The sequence below is a fragment of the Dermochelys coriacea genome, chromosome 21, assembly GCF_009764565.3.
Source record: "Dermochelys coriacea isolate rDerCor1 chromosome 21, rDerCor1.pri.v4, whole genome shotgun sequence".
Taxonomy (NCBI): domain Eukaryota; kingdom Metazoa; phylum Chordata; order Testudines; family Dermochelyidae; genus Dermochelys; species Dermochelys coriacea.
Genome location: NC_050088.1, coordinates 1,835,185 through 1,860,007, shown reverse-complemented (window position 1 = coordinate 1,860,007; position 24,823 = coordinate 1,835,185). Strand labels below are relative to the sequence as shown.

General features: G+C 49.0%; 1 long non-coding RNA gene across 1 annotated transcript; it reads right to left on the bottom strand.

Annotated features, from left to right (window-relative positions):
• Positions 1-511: 511 nt before the first annotated feature.
• Positions 512-15,803, bottom strand: LOC122457165. The gene is made up of 2 exons (XR_006276552.1): positions 15,677-15,803; positions 512-10,695 (listed from the first exon to the last, which is right to left on the bottom strand). It is a non-coding gene; the product is annotated as an uncharacterized LOC122457165 (long non-coding RNA).
• Between the last annotated feature and the right edge of the window lie 9,020 nt (positions 15,804-24,823).

Here is a 24,823-nt window from a genome sequence, read left to right as displayed (position 1 = left end):
TTCAAATTCTTCAGTAGAGCTGGTCAAAAATCTTCATTTATACATTTTCCCATTAAAATGGCCTTTTTCCAAAAAATGATTTTTTGTGTTTTTTCAAAATATTCCAAACTTAGATGAAAAAATTCCCTGAAATTGTTTACATATTTTTCAATTTTCAGAAGCCCCAAATGAAATATTTTTGTTTTGTTAGGGATGTTTATTCATTTGTTTTGTTGAGAGATTGTTTAGAAGGTATCAGAGTAGCAGCCGTGTTAGTCTGTATTCGCAAAAAGAAAAGGAGTACTTGTGGCACCTTAGAGACTAACAAATTTATTAGAGCATAAGCTTTCGTGAGCTACAGCTCACTTCATCGGATGCATTTAGAAGGTAGTTGTCTTGCTTTTTGTTCAGTTGGGTGTTTTGTTTTTCTTGGTTTATTTGTTTGTTTTTGTTACTTTTTCTCTCATTTTCAGTATGAAAAGGAAGAGAGGAGGTAAAAATCAGAAAAATACAATTTTCATTGCAAAAGATGTCAAGAAAATTATTTTATTTTTTTTCATAAAACATACTTTTATGTTTGAAGCTCTATTCTTCAGTTTAGGGTCTGATAACATTTTGCCATTTAATAACCAAAAGAAAGAGAGAGAGAAAGAAAGAAAAAAAGAAAGAAAGAAGAGCTTCTTTCAAATGAATTCCCCTGAGGAAAACACCACTGACCTTTAAAAATAAATAAACACTAAGTTTTGATCAAATATGAACCCAATAATCAAAATCAGTGGAATTCACCAGGGCGGGAGGAAGAAAGCTGTCTGACTTTCAGAGGGGTGGTCAGTTTTACAGACACCGCTGCTGTGACCACTTACTTAGACTCGCTCATGTGCTATTGGCTGGCGTTTTGAATTAGCCCAAAGACAAATGGAAGTTAACTCCACCTCAGAATATATGAGACTTGGAGAGCCCTGAGTATGGATCCAAAAAGGCTTTGGAAAAAATGAATCCAGCTCAGCTATACTAACTATTCAGTGAAACCTTCCCCCTCCTTGCTGGAGGTCCCACTGTCCTTCCATTTGTCCTTAGGGACCATTTTTTATTTTTCAGATTGCTACCACAGCCTGAATACCCCATCTCAACACAGCTTGGCCCAAAGTGGCTGCTCTAAGAACCCCTGGGGTGAATCCCAGGGATCGTTAAGTAACAGAATCAAAAGATACTAGAGCTTTTCCTCACCAAACAAAGGCCTTTGAGTCAGTCTAACAATAAAGTCAGCCAGTGAGATAGCTTGGGGAGAAATAAGTGCCCAGCAAAAAGAAACCAAACCTGGCTGCAGCTGCCTGTGACAACTTGAACTGTCTACGAAACTGTAATGTGCACTCACAAATCATTATAAATAATTATTAAGGCTGGCATTCTAGGGTGAGATCCAATAATTAAAAATAATGATTTCATGGTGCTTTGGCTGAGTAAGAACCAGACATTGCAAGATAATGGCTTTTCTTGCCTTTTATTTACAGTGTGTTAGCTCCCCATACAGCCTGAAAGGCTGTTGTTATCACAAGTGCATTTAGGTTTATTCTAACATGTATGCTATTCATTAACTACTTAAAATCAAACCTGATAAGATCTCGTTGCTAAGACAGGACAGAACTGAGGTCTGAACTAATGGGTGGTCTTATTCTTGTTGACACAGCCTTACATTGAGCTGTGACAGGGCCTAATATCTATATCCCTTTTACAGCTCCATTAGGAGTAGTCATTGAGCCTCAGAGCCAGCCACAAGACACAATTTCAATACAGGCAAAGTAAAAGTTACAAAGTATAAGGATTTATAAGCAAATCTGTAATGAGGTGAGAATGGATGCTGTGCAGCACCAGTGGTTTTCAAGCGATTATTGCCAAAGCTCAGAGGCCTTAACCGTTTGACCTGCACTGAGGAGTTGTTTTGGTTCATGTTTTATCCTGATTACTAAAGCAATCAAAAGACCCCCGTGGTTCCTCCAGCTCAAGAGCTAACACAAGGCTGCTCACTCCAAGCTGAGCACTCTTTCTGGTCAATAATGGCCCACTGAATCAGTTGTTTTTCATTGGGGTGAAATTCAACCATTGCATGGGGCCCACAGAAGGCTGATGTATCCTTCAGTCTCACTTAAGGCCTCTCTGGAGGGCTTAAGTGGTGTCTGGGCCTGGCACTGGGGTGAATTTCCAACTTAAGGAATTACTTTATAGCATGGGTTATTTTCTTTCTTTCTCACAGACCTGCTACAATCCTCCACTATTTTAGCTGATTTGACTTCAGCAATCTGAAATCAGTGAGAGAATATAACTCATTTGGCCCTGTTCTTTGAACCTGGCCCTGGCATTTTGAGCTTGCTGGAGGCTGAGATCACTCATGGCACTCCTTGGGGAGGCTGTGTTATTTTGCACAAACTCTTGCGAAGTGCAGGCCTCAAGCTGCATTCCTAGAGCACTGAGTGCATCCTAGGTGGTGACACATGAAGGCTACAGAAAAAATATCACCACCATTTAGTTTGTTTGTTTCCATATCCCCAGTGCAAGGTGCTGAGTACCCATAACTAAGTCCATTGGAGCTTCAGGTCCTCACACCTCTGAAAATCAGACCTAAGGCATCTCCGGCTGGGCACCCAGAAATGGAGGCACCCTGGTGAAATGTCCAGGCCCCACCATCTGTGAGCCAGGGGCATCCAGAAGGAAGCATGGTGTCGACTGCCCTTTCTGTGGCACTCCTGTCTTCCTTGTAATATATTCCCTGCTGTTAGGTCTTTGCCTTGCGGAGGGGCCTTTGCAGTTCTCGAGCCGGATAGCTGCACACACTGTGGGAGGAACAGGCTTACCCCCAGGGAATAGCGAAGGCTCGCACACTTCAGCGGTAACTACAACTTAGTTAACTTTCTGAATTGAGCATTCACCCCCCTGTTAAATACATTCATTGTGCCAACCTCACAATACGGCCACCCTGCCAACTGCTTTGCATCAGATACTCCTTCATGTTCCACAAGCAGAATCTTAAAGAAACTACTCTCCACAAAGATCGATTTTCTGTTTTCTTCATACATATTTGAAATTAACGTCAAAGGCCATTTTGTAAACACTAACGAGGTGACTGGCAACAGACCGACAGCCAACACATCTGCTCTGGCAGCTTGGAGTTCAGACGCCATGTCTCGGGGTGTCCATTTACTGTGCTTTCTACAGCACATTCTCTTTGTGCTAGAGCAGTCTTGTAAGATATGCCTCTCAATATTGTATAGACATTTACAATTGTTCCCTCAGATCCTGTGCACACTTTGGTCAGCATGTGATGTTCAAAGGTTCTGGCTGTGCAGCCAGTGCATCTTTGTGTATTTGGTCAGGAAGCTCCTTGGAAAGGTTGATGCATTGTAATTGTGTTTAGCACATTAATGTTTGGCACACAATTGCAGCAGCTTGACTGGCTTGGTGTGGAAGACAAATAATGAGCAGAGGGTGCGTGGAAGAGGATGTACCATTCCTGCAGGGTGATGGCCAGTATGCTTTGCATAAACCATCCCTGCTTCCTAGTGATTATTAGCTGGCTAATTTCTTGTAGATTCACAGGTGAGGTCTTGAGGACAGACTGGAACAGTGAGAGAATACAGTGACCATAGCAGGATAATATCTGTCTAGGATACCTATCACAGTAATATTGGAGCATATTCCTTTCCCCAGCTACTAAAATTGCCATCTTGCACACTGAAGGTTTTGCAGTGTGAGGTCCTGAAAGCAGAATTCATGTAATTGCAAATGTTGTTCGTGTGAGTAGTAACATTTTAAAATAAAATTTTTAGACAATCTATTATTGTCAATAATCTCCTGCAGCAGGGAGTTCCACAGGGTAATTATATGCTAGCTAATAAAATACTGACATTGAAGGTAAGCAGTCAAGAGCTGATGTTTCCAGCAACAGTATAATTCCTGGATATTGATTTTAGGGGGCTGGAGCGCCTGAAAATGGAATAATTATAAAAACCCCTCCAGCACGTAGTGCTATTCTGAAGTAGGTTTCAATGCAGCTGCAGTATCTGGGATTCTGCAAACCCCCTTTGTGCTCAGCTTTCGCTCAGCCTGTTTGGTGTATCTCGGTTTGATTTTTAATGACCCTTAACTAAGCCAGAAGTCTGTTTTGCTTTTAACTGACTCTCAAGAAGGCTACTTTACCATGACTATTTCCCACATGGAGGGGGAGGGAGCTGAAAGGATGCAAACTGTGTTGCACCCCATTTCCCAAGATGTCATGAAATTCTGATGAGCATACACTGGTCTTGACCTCCCCTACTATGCGCTTTCTGCAGCTCAGCCGTGTCCTTACAACAATAGGAAGCAGTATTCTCTTTTGTTCTTAGCATTCCACCAGCATCTCTGCACTCAGGGCTGGGCTTACCGCATCCCCCCAGTGCTGGGCTCAAGAACAAGTTATGAATAAAGAAGCCAGTCCATATGGAGCTAGTTCTGTGTCTAACCCCTTGGAAGGCAGTAAGGTTGGGCACCTTCATACCGTTTGCATTTTTGCTTTTGTGCATTGAAGATTGGAAACACTAACTGAGCTCCCATTCTCCTTTCTTACCTCCTGGGGCATGCCCCTAGCTATGCTCTCTGCTTACTGCTTCACCAGGTCAGGGTGACTCCCTCTGGGCACTCCTGCTTGGCTGAAGGTCCCAGTTTACTCTAAACCAAAGGGGAACCACCTGAGATTGCCGAATGTGAATCATGGCATTGAGATGCCAGTGTGTGCACAGAGGCTGGGACCTGAACTGATGAGTTTTTTGACCTTGATCACACCGTCCATTATTTGAGTTAGCATCAAAGATGTAGTTCTTCTTGCAAATAAGGGTGATGCCCAGGGGCCATATTGAAACCAATGCACATGCTGGGTAACTGTACAGGTGCCTTCCACAATAGGTCTGTAAGAAACAATTGTCTGGTTGCAGTTTTCAGCGCTCATTCCTCTCTAGCCGGTGGGGAGGAAGAGAGGTATTCAGGAACGTTAAGGATACTGCAGATTAATTTGCTCACACTCCTATTGCATGTGTCTCACCTTTCCAATCTTGTCCTTTCACTGAGCAGTGTTCTCTAGTGGTTAGAGAAGAGGTGTGGGAGTCAGGACTGCTGGGTGCTATTCCCAGCTCTGCCCCTGACTCATCATGCAACCCGGGGAAAGTCGCATCAACTCTCTGTGCCTTGATTTCCCCATCTGTATATCGGGACTGCATGCTCCTGCCTCACAGGGCTATTCTGAGGATTAATCAAGAAGATGTGTCTAGGTCACTTTGCTCTTCACTGGCCCAAGGACCGCTGAGTGTAACAAGTTTAAAATTAGCTGGGTACATTATTTATAGCAATTCCTGTGGGTTTTAACCCCTTTTGCTCTCATGTTTCTCATGCATGGTCTCTCTTCCCAGGCCGCGTTTGAAAGCCATGTGGCATGAGCTAGTGCATATAATAAAACATAACATGTTAAAAACACCAGTGTGATTAAACACATACCTCTTCTAGATTAAACTCCAGAAGGCTGGATAGCTAGTGTGCTGCATGGGGGCAGGGGAGAGAGAAGGGCCCCGCGGGCAGTGTGTATGGAAGGCGGATCTTGCTCATCATTCACAAAGCACAACGGCTGGGTGTGGGAGGAAAGGGCGCTATCGAGAGGAATGACTGCCGTGCAGCTAGTTCTCCCACAGCAAAGGCCCTTTCATTGCCTGGTGTGCGAGACCACTAAAGACACGGTGTGTCAGAGCTTGTAGTCATCAGGCCAAGGCCCAGCGTTAGCCAGAACCTGCACAAGTCAGAGCCAGGAGTCCACAGGCACTGCTGTGTTTTCCTGCTGCAGTCTCTGCCCCCAGGTCTTCTCAGACACCAGCTTCACTCTCTCCCCTGTGCCTTTTCTGAGTGCTACCCACAACCCCGGAGCCTCCCGCATGCCCTTCCCATGCCAGAATGGCTATAAAAACTAGTGCCCTGAAAGGCATGGGGTGGCTGATTGCTAGTGGAGCTGGAGCTGAGGTCTGCCCTTCCATTTGGGGGATTTCCTGTGTATTGCAAAGAAGCGCATCAATAGATCTTAATATCTGCAGTTGACTGATCCTCTGGCTTTTGGGGGAGAATGCTGGTCAGTTTCTGAAGCATTGTTTATTATTTAGACGTTAATCAAATGTTAATGGAAGCTCAGGTCAGCTGCATCCATACATTTGTTTGAAAGTCTATTATATCACCTAGGAAATCCATTTTTCTTTCTTGACCTTATTACTGTTGATGGCACATGGCTAAGAGTTCAAATAAATCACTGCGGATAGTCTCGGAATGGCTGTCACTCTTGCCTCAACTTCTACCCCACGGAGCGGGGTGAGCTGGCTTGCCCAGCTGCTTTGCCTTCTCTTATAGCAAAGCACCACTGAAGTCACATGAGACAATCTTTCCCCAGCAGCCCACTGCCACACCGGCAGTCTGGTGACTTTTTGCCATCCTTGGCACAAGGAACACGTGAGCAAAGCATGGGCAAGAGGGGTGTGTGTGGGAAATCTCCCATCAAGAGCCCAGCTGGGGCCTGTGTGCAGAGTTCTGTTGCCCCAGCCTCTCATTCCAGCAGGAGCTGGGAGTGAAGTGGGGACAACATGCCCCAACCCCTGTCACATAGGAGGAGACACCTCTGCCCGCTGGCCAGCCAGTGCTGCGAGCAGGAAGGTGGCACATGGGGTCCCCGTGGGGCAGGAGCACCAGGCAGCTCCCAGAAAGGTTAACACTAGCCCTTCAATGGCAGCCTTTCATCCCTAGGGTGCATGCCTCGCTCTTACCACACTTGGATACCACCAGGGCAACAGGCACAGCCTGGCACAGATGCTCTTGAAGACGTTTTGCTGCACAATGACACGTTTCCACGTGCATAGCACCATCCCCACTTCCACTCTCGGCAGTAGGGGCAATGCTGCTAACGCACTCAGCCCCATCTCCATGCAGCTGGGAGCGGTGCTGCATAAGGGATTGCACCAGGCGACTTTCCGGGGAAAGCCCTGGGGCTGGGCAGGGAAGCTGGGCAAACACATCCATGTTTTCTGTAGATTCCTCTCTGCTTCTCTGACATCCCCTTACTGTCTCCCCATGCCTCCAAACTGACCTGCACACGTAGAGCAAACCCCCAGCCTTGGGAGGAAACTAAACATGCTTTAAAGACTCCAACGCATTTCAGGGAGAGCCTGAAAAATCCACCAATGGCTGTTTGGTGCCAGACACAGAACATCTTGCTGGATCCCAGTCCAGTGTCCCCCAACAGTGTCCACATGCCGGAAATCCACCCTGGCAATCGACCTACTCGTTGGGACCAGAGAGAGAGCCAAGGACTGAATGGGTCACACAGCCCCAGCTCCATTTCCCCACTTGCAGCAGAGGCACATTGGCAAAGGGGCAGGCACGGTGTTGGAGGAAGCTTGCCCAGCACCCATCTTGTACCCGCAGTTAAGCAGAGGGATGTTTCTCATGCACCCCAGCGATTAGCATCCAGTCAAAGCCAACACCCCAAGTCCTGGCTACTGGGGGATGCCAAGCTCTGTGTCCAGTGACCATCCATCCCTTCCCACAATGCACTGTGGATCTTAAATAAACAAGCATATCTAACAGGTTTCAGAGTAGCAGCCATGTTAGTCTGTATTTGCAAAAAGAAAAGGAGGACTTGTGGCACCTTAGAGACTAACACATTTATCTAAGCATAAGCTTTCGTGTGCTTCCTGATCTAACCCTAGCCCTCAGAGGGATGGATCACATTGAATTACACTGAGAGAAGGTCAGGCCTGCCACGGCGCTGCAGACTGCAGTGTGCCATTTATCAGAGCCATGGCAATGCTGCCAAGCAGAGCCTGTGCCAAGAATCTGTGAAAAATAAATACAGAGCCAGCAACTGTGTGCACAGGAGTGCAGGGTGTGCTTCACCTGGATCAGTGATTGGTGCACAGCGGGTACAGCTGGCACATGGGTGCTTGATTTGCCATTTAACAGCAAAGCTGGAGCATAGGGGAGACCAGGGACCCACATCATCACTCCAAAGGACCAACCAGTCACGAATCAACTTCACTTGCACCCAGGTTTGGCCTGATCGACACACCTAGCTAACTCCACCCCAGACTCGAAGCCACACAGGCTATAAAACAAACTGCTTGCCAAGGGCCAGTCAGCTACCCCTCAGCCAGCTGCAGGAACCACCCATCCTGGAGGCCCTGCTATTCCAGTATGTGTAACTCCACAGAGGGAAGACGGGAGTAAGGCAAATGGCTGCAGCATCAGACTGAACACTGCCTCAGGCGGAATGAGAAGCACACATTCCCAGCACCCGGCCCCAGGTCTTCCCCTGCCTGTATGCAGGGAGGTGGTGACTGTAGGGTCAGGGGCTCGGGTGTCTATGGTCCTGGCTTAGGTGCTGGCCAGGATGCATTTTCGGGCACCAGTAGAGAGGGAAGAGGATTTTCAGTACAAAGGATTTTTTTCTTCCTCTGCATTCATCTGTGGGAAATTGCACATGGTCCTAGCACTGGCACTCTGACTCCCCGTCACTTCTAAAGATGAATCATCCATAGAGCGAGATCTCATCTCGAGTGTTCATGTTTGTTTTCATCCCCTACTCGTAGAGCCCTCATCCCACCTGGCAGAGAGGCACTCCAATGATCAAAAACTTGAATGTCAATATTACCCAGGCGATGCCCAGTTGAATTTGCACCCCAAAAAGCAAGACTCAGCCCTAACGAAGCTATTCTGCCTAGATTCATAGAGCTAAACACCAAACACCATCTGACACAGGCCATTCTATTCCACTCAGTTACCCTTGTGCTGGGCCCAGTGACTGCTTTTTTCACCCTACACCATCACCATCTTTCAAAGAACCAGAAAGCCTGTCCAGGTGCTCCCTACCCCACAAACACACCTCTCTCTCTCTCATACACACACACACACACACACAGAATCATTCTCTTAGGCTGCTACTTAACTGGCAGCAGCAGGGAAAGCTGTCACTTTGCCATTCACTCTGTTGTTTGGCTGCGTGTGGATATGCCAGGTCTTCAGGCAGCTGTGTGAAACCACCCCATCAATTAATGGAACTTCAACTGCTTTGGATTCCAGTTTAGCTTGTTGGATTGGGGGTGGCTGGGTTGCCCATCCCGGAATCCCTCTCTAAGGTAAAATCACCTCTGTGCAGAGACTTATGCACCAATTAAGCCCTCACAATATGACCTGAGTGGTGCATAGACCTCTGCATGGGGGTGAGCTTTACCCTTAATTTCCACAGAATCAAAGAGCACTGAAGCAATTATTATTCATGATTAGGGCTCTTAAGTAGCTTTCCAATGACCCAGATTCTCCTTATCCTCCTTGGGAGTTAGCAATATGTGAGCCCAGCCTAAGATTAGAAAGGTCCCCATCTCCCTGAGTAGCTGAGCCAGCACAATTCCCTGGTACATCTTCAGGGATTTATTATTCCCAATCCTGATGATTTCCCATTCAGACCTCTGCTAATAACTCTTCCAGAGACCACAATGACCTTGTGAAGCTGGGAAAAATCGTGCTCCATTATAGAGCTTTCCCTCTAGAAACTGGGACAAGAAATGCAGAGATGCCCCCAAACACTGCCAGTCTGGCAACAGCCACAGCTGCCGAGACAGCACAGGGGCTGGGCTCAGCAAACAGGGATAAAGACTGAACATTTTATTTTTGTCAGGTCAGGGTCTGCTGAACACATTCTGCTGAGGCTGAGTGGGAAACAAGAGGCTGTGACTTGTCTAATGTGAGCAGAAGCCAGATAGAGAGCAGTAAATACACTAGGATGACAAATAAGCTGGGGGACCTGCTCCAGAATGCCATGGGAAGTTTACAGGAGGCACCTGTGCTCTTTTGATTATTTCATTCCCCTCTGCCTGCCCATCACCTGGGACAGGGCATGGCTCCCAAGAATGAACATTGACACGACCCTGCTGTACAGCAGGGCACTTAGGATGGCTTCCATACCTCACCAGGGGCCCTTCTTAGTGACTGTGGTGTCCCGACGCTGGCTTTTGACTCCCTGTTACGTAGATATTATTTTCCACCAGACCTGGCAACAAAGTAAGGGATAAGTTTAAAAGTCTAATTTTCCTCCCTGGCCTTTCCTCCCTGGGCAGGACATTCCCCCCTTCTCCTCCCATAGCTGCCCAGTGGCTCCCTGTATAAATGTGTCTAGAGCCCCAAGGTACAAATGGGCACCAGTTCAACTACCACAGAGATGCTAGTGCTGCATGGATGAGCTTCACTTGCACAGCTGGGACGTGTGAAGGTCAATCAGGGGCTTAACCTTCAGGTCTTCGGTGGGAAGAGACTATTCACCAGGCCATGTGATGGGGGGGATCCGCTCCCTCCATGCAGATAAAGGCGATGAAGATATCAGACAGGTGACACACTGCTGTGTGGGACTTGACTCCTCATTACTGAGTCATCAGGCTGCCGAATCGATTCCATTTTCACACACTTTATTGTACTTCAAAGCTTGGTTGGGTTTTAGCACTTCATTGTCTGCAGGCGCCGCACTCTCCTTAGACAGACATCAAAGAGAGAGGAGTAGGAGAGGGGTCAGCCAAGCACTTACCAGCAGCATTAGCACCAGGAGAGCCAGGGCACTTTGTTCATTAAGATGTAAGACAAGAAGTCTTTCAGTGAGAACATTCGGAAGGAAATAGTCTGTAAAGAAGATGGCTTGTTAACGTCAGGCCAGGGGGGCAATTTGCCACCTCCGGCATGTGCCCGAGGAAGGACTTGAGAGCCCAGAACAGAGCGTGGAGGCAATCTGTGTACAAGCAGAGCCTCACTTTAAGGAGAAATGCTTTTTCTTTTCCCAGCCAGCCAGATGCTAGGCAGGTCAGAGAGCTGGTGGTCTCAGCACCCCTCCGTTAAGTCAAAACAGGTATGACACAGGCAGCAGCAAGGTCCTTCCCCATAACGTGGAGGGACCCTGAGAGTGAGCCTGGAGGTACAATAGACGAACCCAGAGAGATACACAGACCAAGGAACTGGTCTGTGGTTAAGGAGACCCTGAGACTCCAAATTCTGAGCTCTTACACCTTTGTCCCTCCCCTGACACCAGGACGGCTGCACCAGTGTAGCTGAGAGCTGAATCTGGCTCTCAGTCCAGCCCTATCCACCAGAGCTGAGATACATTTAAAATGTTAGGAGCTAAATAAAACAGCAGTCCAGGGTAGCCCTCATTTCCCAGCTGACTGTGGGTGCCGGCCTCAGCATGGACATGTATTACACAAAAAGAAAAGGAGTACTTGTGGCACCTTAGAGACTAACAAATTTATTAAAGCATAAGCTTTCGTGAGCTACAGCTCACTTCATCGGATGCATTTGGTGGAAAAAAAAAATCTCCCCTCTGTTTTTTCCACCAAATGCATCCGATGAAGTGAGCTGTAGCTCACGAAAGCTTATGCTCTAATAAATTTGTTAGTCTCTAAGGTGCCACAAGTACTCCTTTTCTTTTCATGTATTACACAGTCACTCCCCAAGCAGCTGTCCCTGCTTGTGTGCAAAGGGCAGCTCCAGCATTTTGTTTGCTGCTGTGCCTGTCAGCTAGGGACAGACAGCAGAGGAGGCTTCACCCATCCATTTGTGAGGGGTTGGGTGGTGAGGAGCATACAGAGAGAGAGAGTAACATTGTTATGGAGGGAGTCACCAGATGGGCTGTTACACCATTTCATTAGCATGTGAGAAGAAATGCTGTGATGTTAGTTTTGTGATGTGGTTTCTTTACAGGAGCTGTTGCAATAAGCAAGGGGGTTTGTTCTCTGTCCCAATCTCCCTAACTAGTCACTGTTGTGGGTGGAGTTGCTCCCTGGAGCCTGGCATTGTTGTTGGGCTGAGACTCCTGAGGGGTGGGGTTTCCCTCCATGCTGTTTGTGACCACCTCTGTTCCAGGACTGGTGTGAATAAGCCAGTTACGCTAAAAAACAAACTGATTTCTCCTGCAACAGGAAACTGATCTGCAAGGCCCCCCAGAGTCTGCAGAGGATACACCGAGCCAGCTCCAGTCCAAGACCACACTGATTTCCCAACTAAATTAAGGTTACGGACCTTATAGCAGCACAGATATACCACTACAGCTCTGCTGCTGCAAGGTCTCATGTGTAGACGCCCTCCTGCCGGCATAGCACTGTCTACACCAGCACTTTTGTCAGTGAAACTGAAGTCGGTCAAGGGTATGTTTTTTTCACACCCCTAACCCACAAATGTTTTACTGACAAAAGTGGTAGTGTAGACAAAGTCTAAATCCCAGAGTTAGCGAGCCCTTCCTGGCTTTCATGTCACTGCTCTGCTTTAACAGGTGCTTATCAAAACAAGTCAGACACTATTTGGTTGCAAAACCCTTATATATAAATGTTCCACTCCAGAGCACAGCTGGTAAATGGCACCTTAGCATAGGACTCATTGTATTCCTCGAACTTCCTGTGTGCCCCAGTTTAGCTGCAATAAGACCCAAGAAATCCCTTTTGGTCGGCTTGCCACAGAAAAACCTATTGGCCTGCGGGAAGGGCTGGCATAGGGAGTGCTGTTCTGAAGCTCCATATGCCTTAACTAGAATTCCTATTTGGAAAGTAACTGCTCACAATTTGGTCAACACCAGAATTTGCCTTCTACTGGAAAAATAAACTCAATAATATGTAATCTCCCCAGAATCAAACAGACACAGCTGAGGACATGCATTCTAACGGAACCGGGGCTGCTTCGCTGTTGCTCTGAGTGGATGAGCTGGTAGCTCAGCAGAACATGGAGAACATACAGATTTTTTCTGTGCGCTGGAGCCCAGCATTTAATGGGAGCTGCATCAGGCAGCATAATAATTCAGCAAACAGTTGCTGTAAACAAACTGCATTGTAAAAAGGCCACGAGAACAGCCAGGTGGGCAGCAGGCATGGCCAGTCTCAGCACGTTCACATTTCCACTGGTAGCCAGCCAAAGGAATGGAGCAGCTAGTTTGGTCCCATTTCTCAAGTAGAGACAACCCTTATCCAGGTTTTCCTAATTACCAGAGTCATATAGGTGCCAGTTCAGCAAAGCACTAAAACATCTATCATCTAAAAGTCAGGGTAGATACTAGCCAACTGGTTAGAGCAAGGAGGCTGGGAGTCAGGACTCCTGGGCTCTAGTCCTTACTCTGGGAAGGAGTGTGGTGCAGTGGTTAGAACTAGAGGTGGGTATCAGGACAGCTGAGCTCTATTCCAGTCATTGCTTATGCCAGTTAGACTGTCTGTTCCTCAATTTAGGCATCTGGAAAATGGGTATAATATTTCCATACCTGACAGGTCTGTTGAGTCACATTCATCCCTGGTCTCTCTTCACATATTCTAACCGGCAGATACCAGGAATGAACTTGTCCCCTTGTGAGGTTTAACAAATGAATGTCTCTAAATGCTACAGGGCTGATTTTACCACTGTGATGCCTATTCCATGCTACCTGCTGCTGCGAGCTATCCCAGTGATCCATTGATTTCAGCAGGGAGCTACTTGCCACTAAAGCTGGCAGTATCTCAGCATAAAAACTTTGCACTTCTACATCACTTTGCATCTGAGGGTCATAAAGTATTATTATTATTATTGTTTATTAGCACCAGCCCCCTAGAAGATGCAAATGCAAGCTGTGTTCAGTACTTGATTTCTGGATCTTTTCTCATGGGGTACAGACCACAGGAACAAGGGGCTATCACTGAGGTCCTTAGCTTTGTTCACACCAAAGCAGAGTGTGAGAGACTTATCATCATTCAAAGCCATTGAATGGCAATACGGCTTTTCAGTGAGTCCTGTAAAACCACAGGAGACAAGAGAAATTGTAAGAAAATGGTACTGACAATGATATTTCTATGTAACACAGCGAAAAAGCAGCTTTTCCTCACCCATGCAATTAAGACGACTTTAAAGGAAAATTGAACTGAGGCCCAAATGAGGCCCCTTGTCTTGAGAGTAAATTGAAATATTTCTCTAAAACATCTTCCCTTAATTCCTGCTCCATCAGACTAGATCCTTGAGGTTGCTTGGCTAATTTCCTCCCCATTGATTATTAGTCTGTTTGGGCACGGCTAGAAGGGCTTTGGGCTTACATGTAGGGTTTCTGAAATAAGAAGTCAGCTAAGATTTAATAGGATTGGTTTCTATGTTAAAATGCCAGCTTGTTCTGAATGAGTTTCACTAGCCTGATGTTAAACAATTATGTAAGAGCGACACCTAGTTGCAAGAAGAAAAGGAGTACTTGTGGCACGTTAGAGACTAACAATTTTATTAGAGCATTAGCTTTCGTGAGCTACAGCTCACTTCATCGGATGCATTTGGTGGAAAAAAAATTTTCCACCAAATGCATCCGATGAAGTGAGCTGTAGCTCACGAAAGCTAATGCTCAAATAAATGTGTTAGTCTCTAAGGTGCCACAAGTACTCCTTTTCCTTTTGCGAATACAGACTAACACGGCTGCTACTCTGAAACCTAGTTGCAAGGTAATTATCTCACAGGGGTATGCAGCATGTTGCTTTTTATGCTTCACTCAATAGCTGATCTCTGTATGGAACATAGTTAAGCACAAAGTGATTAAGATTCATCCTATGCTGAACCACTTACTCTCAATGCTTAATCTTCATTCTAAATGTAATGGGATAAAATCAGGCAAACGTAAATTCAGTCTGAATATTAGGTAATGCTTCCCACAGGTAGGGTTATGGTGGGTTTCACTAGATGGCACTGTTACACGTAGGCTTACAAGTTCTTTTTGTTAACTTTGAGGCAGGAGAGAGTGTTTGAATCAATGCTGTCTTGTTAGTTTTGTGATGCACAGATTTTGGGGGAGTTCTGGCAAGCAGTGTGGGAATTTCCTACCTCCTTAATCTCTGTCTGTACCTCTCTGCCCTCCCCCACATGTACTCAGTGTTGTCCCGCAGTGCGGGGAGGTGCTACTGTCTCCCGTTGGGAGTGGGAAGGGGCCCTGTGTGAGTCATGCCTCATCACCCTGAGCAAATTTGCCCTCTGCAGCCTGCAGAAATCTGGTTAAAATACAGCCCCCAGATTCAATTAAATGAGGCTGCAGGGACAGCCGAGCACCCTGGATAAAAGTGACATGGGAAGAGTGCATCTCTCCCGGAGATGACAAAGCACCACTGATCCTTCCCCTCCTGCCTCCATCCTTCAGTGAGCGCAGGGTCTGACTGGCGCTGCTGGCCAACCACGTGGTCTCCCCACCACCCACCTCCTGCAGCCTGAGAAATGCCCCTTAAACTACACGGGCCCTGTTCATGTGAATGGAGACTCCCCCCCGCTCCTTTCGTCAGCACCGGAGCAGAATGGGCCACACGGGGGGAGCAGAGATGGCTGCAAGGAGTGGAAGGAGAAATCGAGCAGGTTGTTTGATAAAGCTGTGCCAGAACAGGGCATTGAGGTGAAATGGGCAGCCTGATGCCATTATCACTGGCTGGCTGGAATTCTCTGGGTCCATGAGAGCAAGGCCTCCGAGATCCCACAGCCAGGTGACAGCCAGTTGCCCAGGGTCAGAGGTGGAGGAGCAGGGTATGGCTAATTAACAAGTGGAACAATAGAACCTTCGTCACCTGGGGGAAGTGCTGCTGCTGCTTTGACACAGAAACCCTTGCTCTGGCTCTGCTCCAGCTTTTTCTCAGTAATGGCTCACCTGTAACCATCCCCCAAGAGATTGGCATGTTCCCAGCCATGCTGGACCGTCCAGTGAATCTGCTGCTTTTCTTGGAGAGTCCTGCCCAGCTGGTTTGTTTATGCACTTATAATAAGCCTTTTCATGCATAGAAAGGTGATGACATTACTCAGCAATAACATTTGCCAAGCAGTGAGTCCGGTGAGAGCTGGCAGCTTTCCCCTTCACCTGCTCCACTGCTCGATACTCCTCAGTCGCTGTGTGCTCTGCTTCATTGCCAGCCAAAAGGAGAGCGAAATGGATGTACAGAGCCGTGCGAGAAGGGATGCAGCTAATTGCCTGACAGGGAGGAGATGAAAATGAGACACTGATCTTTAATTGCAAACAATTACATTCACAAGAAACAGGCTCATTCTCATGCACAGCATGCCAGTGCTAATTAAATTTTAAACACGTTTCATTTTCTCTGCCCCCCCTTAATTTTCTGTAAAAAGTAATTAACTTTCTTTTCTGCAAGTAAGTCATTAATTAATATTTTGTTAATTATGACCGGGATCATACTGTTTCAATTTATGTAGTGTTATTTTTTCCTAATACAGTTAGTCTCCAGCTCTCAGGAAGTGACTTTTTGGTGGAGGCTGATTCTCCAGGACTGGAGTGTTACCTTAGAAGCATGTGACTCGTGAGGCGGGAGTTCACCTCACGCCAAAGCCTTGGGGAACCCACTACCTGCAGGGGACAATCCCGCACTGGCCTTTGTAGGGGAGGACCCATAAACAAGTGAAGATGTCAGCGCTCTGTTCCACTCGGAAGAGCCCATAGGCCACCTGTCCTGCCATAATTCTCTCTAAATCTCCATTTCCAAATGGGGCAGAAGCCAGAGAACTGAGGCCAACTTGCTGCTACTGCTGCAAGAGCCTCTAGCCATGTGGGGACAAAAAGGGCTCCCCCAGCCCCCACTGTGGTGCCTGCCTCCGGCAATCACCTCTCCAGAGCCCGGTCGCCATGCTGCTGTTCTGTTAGGCTCCAGTTCCAAGACGCTCAGATGCCCTGATTCCCGCAGAGTCCCATCTCTACGGGCCCATGCCCAACTACAAAGTAAGAAAATTCATACCTGTGTAGGGCCCAGCAATGCCCCTCAGTCCTGACCCAGTGTGCCCCCCTCAATCCCCCATTATTCCTTCCCAGGCTTCCCACAGAGACACAGCTCTGCTGATACCCTGCTGATCTGTATTCCCACCCCTCCCCTGCTATTCCATCCTGGGCTCTTCACCCATGCCCCTCAACCTTGCTTTTCCAGACAGGGAAGTTCCTGTCTCCAAATGCTGCAGGACTTGAGTTAATCACCACATTGTATTATACAATGTGACGACTAGAAGCTAGTGAGCTAAGCACACACACACACACAGGGCTCCAGTGCAGTGATCTAGGCCCGGGGCAGCAGACCCCCCTTCACATCCTCAGGAATATCCTGCTGGATCTTTATTTATCCAGCTTGCAAATTAAAGCAAACATCCCCCACACTCCTGGAAGAACAACTCTGTAAAATGCCTCGGAGAAAATCAGCCACTGCCATTCTCCTGCACAAACCCACAGGCAAAGAGGCTGGGGGCCAGGAAGCCATTTATTCTGCCCCCTCTTGAAGGCATCTGTGATTATCCCTTAACTATATGCAGCAACAGTCCTTCCAAGCTAAGCCCTGCATTAGCATTCAGATATTCAGATTCCTCTTTCTGCACAAGGTGGCAGAGCAAGAAACGGAGACCTGCCAGCCCAGGATGGAGAGAGTCACCCTGCCCCACGCTAGCTGGGTCTGGAGCCGTTGGCTGCACGGCTCCTGAGAAGGCGATGGAATTTGTCCCAGGTTCATGCTGCCCCCAGTGCTGGGAGCACCAAAGGCTCCACATGCCCCAGGCAGGTGTGAGCTATAGGGGGCAGACAGTGCTCTGCGTCTGTTACGGGGCCCTTCCACCTGGGACACCACGAGGCAGGGACCTGCTGTTTCTCCTGGCTTCATTCCCAGCCTCACACACACTGCTATGCACGTGGAAAGACCCACGGGAGCCTGGGTCCAGCCTGGTCCATGTGCCAGCTCTGCAATAAGCAAACCGTGCAGAACGTTACCTGCCAGGACGGGATGCAGGAGCCGCAGGAGTGAGCTGAGTCAACACCCCCCTGCTCCTGAGCTTGCAGCACGAGTCAGATGTTGGGAGGTGAAGTTGAAGCCAGTGGCCACAAGAGGGCGCCTCAAACTGCTGGATTGTCGCAAGCCATCGTGCTTGGGGAAAGTAACTTCTCTTCCTCATTGCACTGAGGTGTCATTACCTGGGCTCCCTGCAGCTCCCCCAGGACCCTGGGACCTGGCCCTTTCTTGAGCTCAGACATCTGGCCGCTGATGGCAATCCATCTCCCGATGCAGGGAGATCCTGGAGCAAAATCTGCCTGACTTCCAAAACCAACTTCCTCCCATTTTTCCAATGCGAAGGGGCGGGGGTCTGATGCTGCTGCCTCTCATCTACCCCCTTGATCAGCCAGCCCAGCCAACAGGGCCTGAGCGGTGTGGGGTCGTCAGTGCCACAGACAATAATAGGTCCCCAAACCACCTGCTTCTCTCTTTGTCAGAGGAGAGATGCCTGGGGATGGCAAGGGAGCCAGTCCCCCTTGAAAGCAGAGGGGATAATTCAACTTGAATCGTTAGTTCAGTGAATTTTACCTTTTCCTGCTGGAATAATAGCATCACATCCAAATCCACTTAGCAAATATCCAGCCAATCGCAACTAAGCAACACTGTTCACTTTTGAACTGTTGAGGGTCTCCCATAAAGCATTTGAAATGCTAGGTCACATGGTGTTTTGTTCTGTTCCTCAAATGGACAAACATGCCAGTGGTACCACCCCTGAGAGCCATAGGGGTGTGTAAATGCTGAGCACTTCACCACTAGCAGCCTGAACCTCAAGCACTGGAGCTGAATGAATAACTCCATTAGGCTGCAGCAGTTGTAGGCTGTTGTCCTCAGTGTGAACCAAGCACTAGAGGTGAGCATGTGACATGCTGGACCAATGGATTACACAGGCGTGTCCTCTCTGAATACCTGGATGAGCCGATTTCACAAATAGTTTCCACGAATATTTGTGCCAATGAAACTTGGTCACATTGTGGAAAAAGAAGGCAGTTTGAATATGAATGAAGCAAATTCTCTCACTAACTCCCTTGATTATTGCCGAGAAGCGTTTCTCAGGGTTCACCCAGTGCTGAGCTACACCCACCCACCAGAGCTTCTCAGTTAATTAGCCTTTCCCTCGGGCTGCAAAGCTGTGCCCTGCAATGAGCAGACGTGCCCTGTGAGGTTCAGAGACTTCTTTGGGAGCAAGCAACAAATGACCACGCCCTGACACACTGCGAGTGGCGCCTTTTTTGCTGGGAGCTGCAGCCCATGCGGATAAACCTGGCTGAGCGCACACCTGTTTGGTCGAATTAGGAGCATGAGTCAGCTTCACGTTGCATCGCAGCCCAGCCTGCGCCCTCCCTGCTTCCAGGAAAGCACATCGCACTCCAGGGCTCGGCAGGCCCCGTACTCAGCTTGACTCACAGGATGGCAGTGGGGCCATTTGTGGGTGGTTGGAGCGTCCATCCCAGCAGGGGTATGTCTCGGGCTCTGGCACAGCTGCAGGTCTGGGAGCAGCACTAGGGGCTTCTTGTGAAGTACGGAGACCTCGCCCCGGGGCCAAGGCAGGGGCATCCCAGCCTTCTCATTTGGCAGCTGCAGGGCTAGTGAGCCCTTCGCTGGCCTCTCTGGGGGGAAAGGCTCAGATGCACCAAAGGGCCTATAACGGCATTTCCATTTGGGGCTGGACACGGTCACATGGCCCATCCCCCAGGCATCTCTCCCCCAATACGACATTCCCTAGAGGGCCACCCCCCTGCCCCTGGTGCAGCAAACGTCCCATTCCGGCGCCCTCCCCCCCAGTGCTGGAACATCCCCACAGCTCATTCCCCTCCCAGTCCCTGCCTCTCTCCATTCCCACCCCTAGGACAGGAACCTTCCTTGCTTGATTAGCTAGTTGCTCTGGAGGGTGAGCCTATGGGAGTCGGGGTCGGGGGCTGTAGGTCCCGGACACCTTCCCCTGATCTTCATCCTAACAGCGCCCAGCTGCTCTGGCGAGAAAGCCCAATGGCTAGCTCTGCAGTCACCGGCTTGGCATCACTGGCCATGATTAATAGCAATAATTCAATTCACATCAAACAGCAGGGAATGTAATGGAGCAGCTGGCAAGAAAGCTGCTGCCCAGAGAGCGACAGCAGAAGATGGACGGGGATTCTCTGTGTGCAGGCCTCAGACGGGAAAGCTCCCCGCATGGCTGGGGGAGTTTATGGCAAGTTAAGTCATCGCCATGATGGAGAGGCGATCTACATATGCCCAGAATGAGCCAATGCCACAGCTCCCCTCCTCCCCTGGGGAGAGCAGAGCCCCAAGGGGCTGGAAGGGAACTGCTGGTGCCTCCTCCCCAGTGGATGTGAGGATGGACTGGTCAGTGCTATACACCAAATGCATCCGATGAAGTGAGCTGTAGCTCACGAAAGCTTATGCTCTAATAAATTTGTTAGTCTCTAAGGTGCCACAAATCCTCCTTTTCTTTTTACAGCATTTTGTACGTGCTATGTGCTATAACTCAGCATTGTCCTCCCTAGGGATGGGCACAGACGTCAGCACAAGGCGTGGCCTTGGGGTACTCAGACACTTTGGCCACACGAGCTGCACCAAGCTGGCTGAGTTCAAAGGGAGGAGCTGAGGAAGTGTCTGCTTCAGCTGCATACAGGATGTGTGCCAATATTAATCCCAGCTGTGAGCACTTGGCCTGCTGTTGTCGATGAAGGTTGGGGGAGATGGGCAGAGCTGTGTGTCAGGTTCCATGGCCAATGGGCATTAGCGGCTCTGGGGGAAAGGGAGTGTTCCCCAGCCTGCAGTCACAGGGGGTGCTGAATCTCACCCTGAATTGCTGCTCCCTAGTTCACCTTCCATGCAAAGCTTTGCAACTGACTGGCTCTGCGAGGAGAACGCACTGCTCACTGCTGTCACCGACCAGAGAGATGTGGAGCTGGGTCAGGCCGCAGCTGCCTCTGGGGGAGCTACGTCCCACAGCCCAGTGCTCCAGCAAAATGCTTCGAATGCGAAGGCTCCAGACACAGCAGTGGGAGCTGGGCTGTGAGCGCCCAGAACCAGACAGTGCCGCGAAGGGCTAACTGCTGACATTGAAATAGAGAGCAGCTGAGCAGTGAGTTACATGCACCCCCAGGATACACAAACAAAGGCACCATGTAGGACATGCCTGCGCCCAGCAGAGCCTCAGGCCAGCCTTACTCACATACACCTACGCTGGCTCCTTGGGCCTGGAGCTGCTCAGAACATGTCTGCACCCGGCCTGGCGCCACGATGCCAGCCTCACCCACTGACACATGCCTGCTCTCCTGCTGGAGACGGAGATGAAGGGATAGGGCTTCCCCCAAGGCTTGGCCTCTGTGCTACATCGTAATGAGCACCGCTGTGCTTACACTGCCTGCAGATGCCAGCCCCAAGTGGCAGTTTGCTAACCACCCCCATGCTCCCCACCCAGAGCCATGCACTGCCGGAGGTGCTTCAGGCCATGGAAACAGGCCTTCTGCTGCAGGGTGACAAAGTTCTGCCCAGGAAGCACAACAAATCCGTGGGGTTTATCAGCAAGAAGTCCTTTTGGGCACCCACGCACACACCCTCCTGCATTCCCTCTGCTGAGGCACCGTGCCACAAGAACCCGTTTGTCCACAATAGGGAGAAGCAAGTGGTGATGGGTGGAATCGCCATTCCTTGCCCGGCCCTAGGCACACAGCATCTGTCTACCGCTCGTAATGGACGTGGGACACAAGTACAGGCTCTCATTAATAGAATATAATGTGCAGTGAGAATCATTGATGGCCATTTTGCAGCAATTATCTATCCTTGGTGACACTGCTTTGTTAATATATTACAGGAGATAATAGGCCTCTCTCCACACAGCTTCTAACCAGGCAGGAGCAAACACAGCTGTCTGCTTAGAATTCTGCGCTGGCTGGCGTCACTTTCCCTGCCTGTCTGGATTCAGCACAAGCAGAGAATCGGTGCCAGGTTTCTTTGCAGCTTGCTTTAAATATTGCTTTTGCACAGAGGCACTAGGAAACGGGCTTGATTGACCCTATCTGAGGACTCGGTCTGGCAGTTTGCAGCTCCACTTCCTCGGAAGCATTGTCACATGAGAGCCTGCCCCTCTTGGGGACAGCGTGAGGTCTGTTTTCAGAGTAGCAGCCGTGAGGTCTGTGTGCCTCATCACTGGAGGGAAACTTGCCTCACTTCCTGCTGTGACGGGAATTCCCATGCAGGACATGACTATGTGATTTTCAGTCAGTCTCAGTTGAAAGCATCAAGAAGTTAATAGGTGGGAGGGGAAGCCTTATTTTAGCCATAGAAAAAACCTTTCATCAAGGGCTTTGCAGGGAAATCAGCACTGTGAAGTCAGTCATTTCCATGACAGTAGACTATGTCATGTGCACATGATGCCCTCACTGCTAGATGTGGCAGGGAGAGGTGTGCAGGGAAAGGACGGGGTGGAGAGGCAGAGTCGCCCAGGGCTGGGATCAGGAAAGACAAAGCCCTTGCTCCGCATGGACATTCAGTGGAATATCAGTGTCAGACCAGGGCCAGGGCTGTCTCTTTTCCTATAGATATGTTCACTGCAACATGCATCCCAAGAGAAAAGCAGCTGTATCCCAGGTCAGGGCACAAGAATCACTTGGATTCCTGGTGCTCTGACTGGATGGCCATCTGACTGCCATCCGCTGCCCTAGGACCCTCATGGCCTGCCATTGTTTTAGGTTAGAATACTGCCAGGGCAAACCTACAGGTTTACCCAGCCCCAATGCCCACCTGCCCTTTCAGATCCATTCAGAGCTGCCTTGGCTCAGCCAGCCCAATGAGTGACCCCTGCCCCATGCCCTCCAGCTGTCTTCAGGACCCTGCAGTTCCTCGCAAGAGCTGCAGGGCCACAGCACATTCCCCTGCGCTGAACATCTGTGCTGCACCTCCAAAGACACGGGGCTGAGGGGGACATGGCTCTGGGGCTAGGTAGTTACAGGCCGGCTGAGAGGGGAGCTTAGCCACTGAGGCTGGGTTTCAGCATGTTTCTTTGTTTCCTGGACCTTGTTTTTCCAAAAATCACTGAGCTCTGGCTAAGCGGTGCTTTCACCCTCCATGTCCCTGCGCTCCTCCATGGAACTCACTCTGGCATCTCCACAGAGGCATTTGGAATAGAAACGAGTGTTTGCAGAGCTGCAGAAACAGCAGAGCTCCAATTCCCTGGAAAATCAGAACAAACTGCCCTGAACTCAGGGCTGGGGAGCAGGCAGCAGGGAGGGATGCAGCTCCCCTCTTCTAGCCCACCACACGAATGAGCTCTGCTACCTGGGCTGAACCCGTCTGTCTCGGACGTGGATTGCAGTGCGCTATGGAAGGGTTTAGGCCATTTGACAGTGGACTGAATGACTCGGTGTGGGCGAGCTCCAGGGATTGTGGGAGAAGAACAGGACTGGCACAAGGGAAGAGGCTGCCTTATGCTGCAACCTGCCTCTGTCCCTGCTGGAATGGACCTGGGTGTGGGCACCATGCTCTGCAGGCAGGGCTGGAGAACCAGCTGCAGAGCCTGAGCCCGCACTGATAGCCAGGTGAGCTTAGCCAGGAACTGCCAGACTGGATCAGCCTCGGGGGCCATTTAGCCCAGTATCCTGTCTCTGAGAAAGGCAGCCGCTGCTTCAGAAAGAGAACCCCTGCAATGGGCAGACGTGGGATAATCAACCCCCAGGAAGGTCTCCCTCTAGTCTCTAATAGTTAGAGATTGGAAACCCTGAAGCAGGAAGTTTTATCTCCCTTCTAAAATTTCTTAGCATAAACTACTCTAGCTCTGGATAGTCTGGTTGTCCATCGATGTCCAATCCCTCTGTGAAACTTGCAAAATTCTTGGCCTCAATGACAACTTGTGGCAGTCAATTCCAGTCTAGTTATACATCATGTGAAAAAGGATTTCCTTTGGTCAGGTTTGAATTTTCCGCCTTCCAGTTGTTCTGGTGTTAGGAGACAGGGAGAACAGAAGCCTCTAGTCACCCTGCTCTAGATCACTCACTTTCATCATGTCCCCTCTAAGGCAGCAGACCCTCTTTTCAATCTCTTGCAGGCTTCTTATCATTTCTGTTGCTTTTTTGTGGCCCCCTTCTCTGTTATGCTAGCCTTATCTGTGCCGTGCTGCACGTTGCAGCAGAGCGGGAAAGCAGTTTTCACCTCTCTTGACTTTTGCAGCTCCGTATCGTTTTATCACTAAGGCAGATTCATCGTACCAGCCTCGCTATGGCAGTTATAGTTGAAAATTGTTTTGCTCACACTGAGGGTAACTTGCTTAAAATAGAACGCAGGAAAAAAGTGACCCAAAAGTAGGGTAAAACTGAAGCATGGCCATGTGCCCATTCCTGTTACCAGGCGTCTCAGGGTAATGTAGATAAGGGCTATAGGAACAAAGCCACCTGCCCAGCATCTGCAATTCCTCTGGGCGCTCGTGTGACTCCTTGCAAGAATGGCAAGCTGCAAGGCCACTTGTTTTATATAAATAAAAAGTCAGGTTAAAAATCTACTGGTGTAAAGTAAAATTGCTACTTGTAAAATTAAAAATGTTCAGGTTTAATGAGTGGAGAAGGTTACTTTTGACTCAGCTGTCTTAACCGCTGCAGTGAGTTGACATGTATTATCCACTGCTGCAGCTGTACCGTGTGTTCTAGCGCATTGCCTTCAGGGTGCGAGAGAGCTGAGAGAAGAAGCATTCCCCAGTCACACATCAGAGTCCTGATCAGTGACTCCAGTGGGAACTGGCCTGGGATATTCAGATTTAATCCCCAAAATTCTTTCCCATGCACCGAGAGAGAGAAGTTTAGTTGGGACTATTTATCAATTCCATTAAACTAGCCAGGAGAAATCTGAATGTGTGTGTGTCTTTCTTGCGCACACAGAATGTTTGTCCAACAAGGCCTAGTTTCCATCTAGCCACACACTGACAGCAAGCCAACGAGCTTTGGAATTCCTTGCTTTAGAGACATTTTCTTGTAACTCACAGCTCAGCT